Below are 7500 nucleotides of genomic sequence, written 5' to 3'. Positions count from 1 at the left end.
GTCCGTTTAAGTAAAGAGAAAGCCATGACATCGATGCCTACGGCCACACTAGTCTGAAAACGCCCGATCTCGTCTAATCTCGGAAGCTAAGCAGATTCAGGGCTGGTGAGCACTTGGATGGGAGACTGCCTGGGAATACCAGGTGCAGTAGGCTTTTGCTGCCATCCACAGGCTGCTCATGCTTCTGCACACACAGTGCCGTTGATCCATCAACAACCTTTTTGCTGCTCTCTCTTTCACTTTGCTTTCACCATTTCTTTCCTGCACATTCTCCTGCTGCTACACAAATGCAAGGGGGTCGACGCAAGGGACGAAAGAACGCAGAACAACAAAATAAGTTGGCAAAAAAATACACGCTGGCGCAGGCACACCAGGACGCAGCAACAGAGAGGAGAGACAAGGTGCATAGAAACCTGAGAGGGACAAACAGCAAGAGAACAAAGAATCGTGCAGGAAGAGCTGCAATTCAATGCAGGAAAAATGTAAAGCCAACTAGCATGCTGCTGGAATGCATGTGTGTTCATGTGAGGAGTGTTGCAAATCAGAATGCCGAGTAGCAGGCGCCACTTGCCACATGGGGTTCCGAAATGTGGCTACAACAGCGATCTGGCTTAATAATTGGTGGGATTGGAAATGAAACAATCCTGGTGTTTTGGGGGCGGTGGAAGCTTTTTTGGGGGAGGAGAGATTTGGGGATGGGGAGATTTGGGGGAGAGTGATTTGAGGGGATGAGAGATTTCGAGGTTGGCGAGCGTGAGATTGGGGGGTGAATGAGTGAGTGATTTGTGGGTGAGTGAGGGAATGGTGAAAGTCAGGCAGTTTTGAAGCTTGAGGCAAGGCAATGAAGGGTAGGGCTTGTCGTTTGCTTGTGTGGGAGTCAGAGCAGCAAGAGGTGGGTGTGGCGGAAGGAAAATGTTGAAATGAATCTTGAGTGCTGATTCCTTGGATGAATGCATGGAAGGAGAAAAAGGAGTGAAGAACAGCCTTATGTCCGTTTAAGTAAAGAGAAAGCCATGACATCGATGCCTACGGCCACACTAGTCTGAAAACGCCCGATCTCGTCTAATCTCGGAAGCTAAGCAGATTCAGGGCTGGTGAGCACTTGGATGGGAGACTGCCTGGGAATACCAGGTGCAGTAGGCTTTTGCTGCCATCCACAGGCTGCTCATGCTTCTGCACACACAGTGCCGTTGATCCATCAACAACCTTTTTGCTGCTCTCTCTTTCACTTTGCTTTCACCATTTCTTTCCTGCACATTCTCCTGCTGCTACACAAATGCAAGGGGGTCGACGCAAGGGACGAAAGAACGCAGAACAACAAAATAAGTTGGCAAAAAAATACACGCTGGCGCAGGCACACCAGGACGCAGCAACAGAGAGGAGAGACAAGGTGCATAGAAACCTGAGAGGGACAAACAGCAAGAGAACAAAGAATCGTGCAGGAAGAGCTGCAATTCAATGCAGGAAAAATGTAAAGCCAACTAGCATGCTGCTGGAATGCATGTGTGTTCATGTGAGGAGTGTTGCAAATCAGAATGCCGAGTAGCAGGCGCCACTTGCCACATGGGGTTCCGAAATGTGGCTACAACAGCGATCTGGCTTAATAATTGGTGGGATTGGAAATGAAACAATCCTGGTGTTTTGGGGGCGGTGGAAGCTTTTTTGGGGGAGGAGAGATTTGGGGATGGGGAGATTTGGGGGAGAGTGATTTGAGGGGATGAGAGATTTCGAGGTTGGCGAGCGTGAGATTGGGGGGTGAATGAGTGAGTGATTTGTGGGTGAGTGAGGGAATGGTGAAAGTCAGGCAGTTTTGAAGCTTGAGGCAAGGCAATGAAGGGTAGGGCTTGTCGTTTGCTTGTGTGGGAGTCAGAGCAGCAAGAGGTGGGTGTGGCGGAAGGAAAATGTTGAAATGAATCTTGAGTGCTGATTCCTTGGATGAATGCATGGAAGGAGAAAAAGGAGTGAAGAACAGCCTTATGTCCGTTTAAGTAAAGAGAAAGCCATGACATCGATGCCTACGGCCACACTAGTCTGAAAACGCCCGATCTCGTCTAATCTCGGAAGCTAAGCAGATTCAGGGCTGGTGAGCACTTGGATGGGAGACTGCCTGGGAATACCAGGTGCAGTAGGCTTTTGCTGCCATCCACAGGCTGCTCATGCTTCTGCACACACAGTGCCGTTGATCCATCAACAACCTTTTTGCTGCTCTCTCTTTCACTTTGCTTTCACCATTTCTTTCCTGCACATTCTCCTGCTGCTACACAAATGCAAGGGGGTCGACGCAAGGGACGAAAGAACGCAGAACAACAAAATAAGTTGGCAAAAAAATACACGCTGGCGCAGGCACACCAGGACGCAGCAACAGAGAGGAGAGACAAGGTGCATAGAAACCTGAGAGGGACAAACAGCAAGAGAACAAAGAATCGTGCAGGAAGAGCTGCAATTCAATGCAGGAAAAATGTAAAGCCAACTAGCATGCTGCTGGAATGCATGTGTGTTCATGTGAGGAGTGTTGCAAATCAGAATGCCGAGTAGCAGGCGCCACTTGCCACATGGGGTTCCGAAATGTGGCTACAACAGCGATCTGGCTTAATAATTGGTGGGATTGGAAATGAAACAATCCTGGTGTTTTGGGGGCGGTGGAAGCTTTTTTGGGGGAGGAGAGATTTGGGGATGGGGAGATTTGGGGGAGAGCGATTTGAGGGGATGAGAGATTTCGAGGTTGGCGAGCGTGAGATTGGGGGGTGAATGAGTGAGTGATTTGTGGGTGAGTGAGGGAATGGTGAAAGTCAGGCAGTTTTGAAGCTTGAGGCAAGGCAATGAAGGGTAGGGCTTGTCGTTTGCTTGTGTGGGAGTCAGAGCAGCAAGAGGTGGGTGTGGCGGAAGGAAAATGTTGAAATGAATCTTGAGTGCTGATTCCTTGGATGAATGCATGGAAGGAGAAAAAGGAGTGAAGAACAGCCTTATGTCCGTTTAAGTAAAGAGAAAGCCATGACATCGATGCCTACGGCCACACTAGTCTGAAAACGCCCGATCTCGTCTAATCTCGGAAGCTAAGCAGATTCAGGGCTGGTGAGTACTTGGATGGGAGACTGCCTGGGAATAACAGGTGCAGTAGGCTTTTGCTGCCATCCACAGGCTGCTCATGCTTCTGCACACACAGTGCCGTTGATCCATCAACAACCTTTTTGCTGCTCTCTCTTTCACTTTGCTTTCACCATTTCTTTCCTGCACATTCTCCTGCTGCTACACAAATGCAAGGGGGTCGACGCAAGGGACGAAAGAACGCAGAACAACAAAATAAGTTGGCAAAAAAAAACATGCTGGCGCAGGCACACCAGGACACAGCAACAGAGAGGAGAGACAAGGTGCATAGAAACCTGAGAGGGACAAACAGCAAGAGAACAAAGAATCGTGCAGGAAGAGCTGCAATTCAATGCAGGAAAAATGTAAAGCCAACTAGCATGCTGCTGGAATGCATGTGTGTTCATGTGAGGAGTGTTGCAAATCAGAATGCCGAGTAGCAGGCGCCACTTGCCACATGGGGTTCCGAAATGTGGCTACAACAGCGATCTGGCTTAATAATTGGTGGGATTGGAAATGAAACAATCCTGGTGTTTTGGGGGCGGTGGAAGCTTTTTTGGGGGAGGAGAGATTTGGGGATGGGGAGATTTGGGGGAGAGCGATTTGAGGGGATGAGAGATTTCGAGGTTGGCGAGCGTGAGATTGGGGGGTGAATGAGTGAGTGATTTGTGGGTGAGTGAGGGAATGGTGAAAGTCAGGCAGTTTTGAAGCTTGAGGCAAGGCAATGAAGGGTAGGGCTTGTCGTTTGCTTGTGTGGGAGTCAGAGCAGCAAGAGGTGGGTGTGGCGGAAGGAAAATGTTGAAATGAATCTTGAGTGCTGATTCCTTGGATGAATGCATGGAAGGAGAAAAAGGAGTGAAGAACAGCCTTATGTCCGTTTAAGTAAAGAGAAAGCCATGACATCGATGCCTACGGCCACACTAGTCTGAAAACGCCCGATCTCGTCTGATCTCGGAAACTAAGCAGACTGAGGCCTGGTTAGTACTTGGATGGGAGACTGCCTGGGAATACCAGGTGCAGTAGGCTTTTGCTGCCATCCACAGGCTGCTCATGCTTCTGCACACACAGTGCCGTTGATCCATCAACAACCTTTTTGCTGCTCTCTCTTTCACTTTGCTTTCACCATTTCTTTCCTGCACGTTCTCCTGCTGCTACACAAATGCAAGGGGGTCGACGCAAGGGACGAAAGAACGCAGAACAACAAAATAAGTTGGCAAAAAAATACACGCTGGCGCAGGCACACCAGGACGCAGCAACAGAGAGGAGAGACAAGGTGCATAGAAACCTGAGAGGGACAAACAGCAAGAGAACAAAGAATCGTGCAGGAAGAGCTGCAATTCAATGCAGGAAAAATGTAAAGCCAACTAGCATGCTGCTGGAATGCATGTGTGTTCATGTGAGGAGTGTTGCAAATCAGAATGCCGAGTAGCAGGCGCCACTTGCCACATGGGGTTCCGAAATGTGGCTACAACAGCGATCTGGCTTAATAATTGGTGGGATTGGAAATGAAACAATCCTGGTGTTTTGGGGGCGGTGGAAGCTTTTTTGGGGGAGGAGAGATTTGGGGATGGGGAGATTTGGGGGAGAGCGATTTGAGGGGATGAGAGATTTCGAGGTTGGCGAGCGTGAGATTGGGGGGTGAATGAGTGAGTGATTTGTGGGTGAGTGAGGGAATGGTGAAAGTCAGGCAGTTTTGAAGCTTGAGGCAAGGCAATGAAGGGTAGGGCTTGTCGTTTGCTTGTGTGGGAGTCAGAGCAGCAAGAGGTGGGTGTGGCGGAAGGAAAATGTTGAAATGAATCTTGAGTGCTGATTCCTTGGATGAATGCATGGAAGGAGAAAAAGGAGTGAAGAACAGCCTTATGTCCGTTTAAGTAAAGAGAAAGCCATGACATCGATGCCTACGGCCACACTAGTCTGAAAACGCCCGATCTCGTCTAATCTCGGAAGCTAAGCAGATTCAGGGCTGGTGAGTACTTGGATGGGAGACTGCCTGGGAATAACAGGTGCAGTAGGCTTTTGCTGCCATCCACAGGCTGCTCATGCTTCTGCACACACAGTGCCGTTGATCCATCAACAACCTTTTTGCTGCTCTCTCTTTCACTTTGCTTTCACCATTTCTTTCCTGCACATTCTCCTGCTGCTACACAAATGCAAGGGGGTCGACGCAAGGGACGAAAGAACGCAGAACAACAAAATAAGTTGGCAAAAAAAAACATGCTGGCGCAGGCACACCAGGACACAGCAACAGAGAGGAGAGACAAGGTGCATAGAAACCTGAGAGGGACAAACAGCAAGAGAACAAAGAATCGTGCAGGAAGAGCTGCAATTCAATGCAGGAAAAATGTAAAGCCAACTAGCATGCTGCTGGAATGCATGTGTGTTCATGTGAGGAGTGTTGCAAATCAGAATGCCGAGTAGCAGGCGCCACTTGCCACATGGGGTTCCGAAATGTGGCTACAACAGCGATCTGGCTTAATAATTGGTGGGATTGGAAATGAAACAATCCTGGTGTTTTGGGGGCGGTGGAAGCTTTTTTGGGGGAGGAGAGATTTGGGGATGGGGAGATTTGGGGGAGAGCGATTTGAGGGGATGAGAGATTTCGAGGTTGGCGAGCGTGAGATTGGGGGGTGAATGAGTGAGTGATTTGTGGGTGAGTGAGGGAATGGTGAAAGTCAGGCAGTTTTGAAGCTTGAGGCAAGGCAATGAAGGGTAGGGCTTGTCGTTTGCTTGTGTGGGAGTCAGAGCAGCAAGAGGTGGGTGTGGCGGAAGGAAAATGTTGAAATGAATCTTGAGTGCTGATTCCTTGGATGAATGCATGGAAGGAGAAAAAGGAGTGAAGAACAGCCTTATGTCCGTTTAAGTAAAGAGAAAGCCATGACATCGATGCCTACGGCCACACTAGTCTGAAAACGCCCGATCTCGTCTAATCTCGGAAGCTAAGCAGATTCAGGGCTGGTGAGTACTTGGATGGGAGACTGCCTGGGAATAACAGGTGCAGTAGGCTTTTGCTGCCATCCACAGGCTGCTCATGCTTCTGCACACACAGTGCCGTTGATCCATCAACAACCTTTTTGCTGCTCTCTCTTTCACTTTGCTTTCACCATTTCTTTCCTGCACATTCTCCTGCTGCTACACAAATGCAAGGGGGTCGACGCAAGGGACGAAAGAACGCAGAACAACAAAATAAGTTGGCAAAAAAAAACATGCTGGCGCAGGCACACCAGGACACAGCAACAGAGAGGAGAGACAAGGTGCATAGAAACCTGAGAGGGACAAACAGCAAGAGAACAAAGAATCGTGCAGGAAGAGCTGCAATTCAATGCAGGAAAAATGTAAAGCCAACTAGCATGCTGCTGGAATGCATGTGTGTTCATGTGAGGAGTGTTGCAAATCAGAATGCCGAGTAGCAGGCGCCACTTGCCACATGGGGTTCCGAAATGTGGCTACAACAGCGATCTGGCTTAATAATTGGTGGGATTGGAAATGAAACAATCCTGGTGTTTTGGGGGCGGTGGAAGCTTTTTTGGGGGAGGAGAGATTTGGGGATGGGGAGATTTGGGGGAGAGCGATTTGAGGGGATGAGAGATTTCGAGGTTGGCGAGCGTGAGATTGGGGGGTGAATGAGTGAGTGATTTGTGGGTGAGTGAGGGAATGGTGAAAGTCAGGCAGTTTTGAAGCTTGAGGCAAGGCAATGAAGGGTAGGGCTTGTCGTTTGCTTGTGTGGGAGTCAGAGCAGCAAGAGGTGGGTGTGGCGGAAGGAAAATGTTGAAATGAATCTTGAGTGCTGATTCCTTGGATGAATGCATGGAAGGAGAAAAAGGAGTGAAGAACAGCCTTATGTCCGTTTAAGTAAAGAGAAAGCCATGACATCGATGCCTACGGCCACACTAGTCTGAAAACGCCCGATCTCGTCTGATCTCGGAAACTAAGCAGACTGAGGCCTGGTTAGTACTTGGATGGGAGACTGCCTGGGAATACCAGGTGCAGTAGGCTTTTGCTGCCATCCACAGGCTGCTCATGCTTCTGCACACACAGTGCCGTTGATCCATCAACAACCTTTTTGCTGCTCTCTCTTTCACTTTGCTTTCACCATTTCTTTCCTGCACGTTCTCCTGCTGCTACACAAATGCAAGGGGGTCGACGCAAGGGACGAAAGAACGCAGAACAACAAAATAAGTTGGCAAAAAAATACACGCTGGCGCAGGCACACCAGGACGCAGCAACAGAGAGGAGAGACAAGGTGCATAGAAACCTGAGAGGGACAAACAGCAAGAGAACAAAGAATCGTGCAGGAAGAGCTGCAATTCAATGCAGGAAAAATGTAAAGCCAACTAGCATGCTGCTGGAATGCATGTGTGTTCATGTGAGGAGTGTTGCAAATCAGAATGCCGAGTAGCAGGCGCCACTTGCCACATG

At 49.2% G+C, this 7500-nt stretch overlaps 2 non-coding genes and 6 pseudogenes across 2 annotated transcripts; all 8 read left to right on the top strand.

Moving 5' to 3' along the window:
* Nucleotides 1-35: 35 nt before the first annotated feature.
* Nucleotides 36-154, top strand: LOC139269767 (5S ribosomal RNA; annotated as a pseudogene).
* Nucleotides 155-1024: 870 nt separating this feature from the next.
* Nucleotides 1025-1143, top strand: LOC139269766 (5S ribosomal RNA; annotated as a pseudogene).
* An 870-nt stretch (nucleotides 1144-2013) lies between these two features.
* On the top strand, nucleotides 2014-2132 carry LOC139269765 (5S ribosomal RNA; annotated as a pseudogene).
* An 870-nt stretch (nucleotides 2133-3002) lies between these two features.
* Nucleotides 3003-3121, top strand: LOC139269704 (5S ribosomal RNA; annotated as a pseudogene).
* An 870-nt stretch (nucleotides 3122-3991) lies between these two features.
* LOC139270516 (5S ribosomal RNA) lies at nucleotides 3992-4110 on the top strand. Its single transcript, XR_011594858.1, has one exon. It is a non-coding gene; the product is annotated as a 5S ribosomal RNA (ribosomal RNA).
* An 870-nt stretch (nucleotides 4111-4980) lies between these two features.
* On the top strand, nucleotides 4981-5099 carry LOC139269703 (5S ribosomal RNA; annotated as a pseudogene).
* An 870-nt stretch (nucleotides 5100-5969) lies between these two features.
* Nucleotides 5970-6088, top strand: LOC139269702 (5S ribosomal RNA; annotated as a pseudogene).
* An 870-nt stretch (nucleotides 6089-6958) lies between these two features.
* LOC139270505 (5S ribosomal RNA) lies at nucleotides 6959-7077 on the top strand. Its single transcript, XR_011594847.1, has one exon. It is a non-coding gene; the product is annotated as a 5S ribosomal RNA (ribosomal RNA).
* Nucleotides 7078-7500: the final 423 nt, after the last annotated feature.

Source organism: Pristiophorus japonicus, chromosome 8 (assembly GCF_044704955.1).
Source record: "Pristiophorus japonicus isolate sPriJap1 chromosome 8, sPriJap1.hap1, whole genome shotgun sequence".
In the NCBI taxonomy this organism is placed as follows: domain Eukaryota; kingdom Metazoa; phylum Chordata; class Chondrichthyes; family Pristiophoridae; genus Pristiophorus; species Pristiophorus japonicus.
The sequence above is the reverse complement of the archived record's forward strand: the minus strand, read 5'-3'. Positions and strand labels throughout refer to the sequence as shown.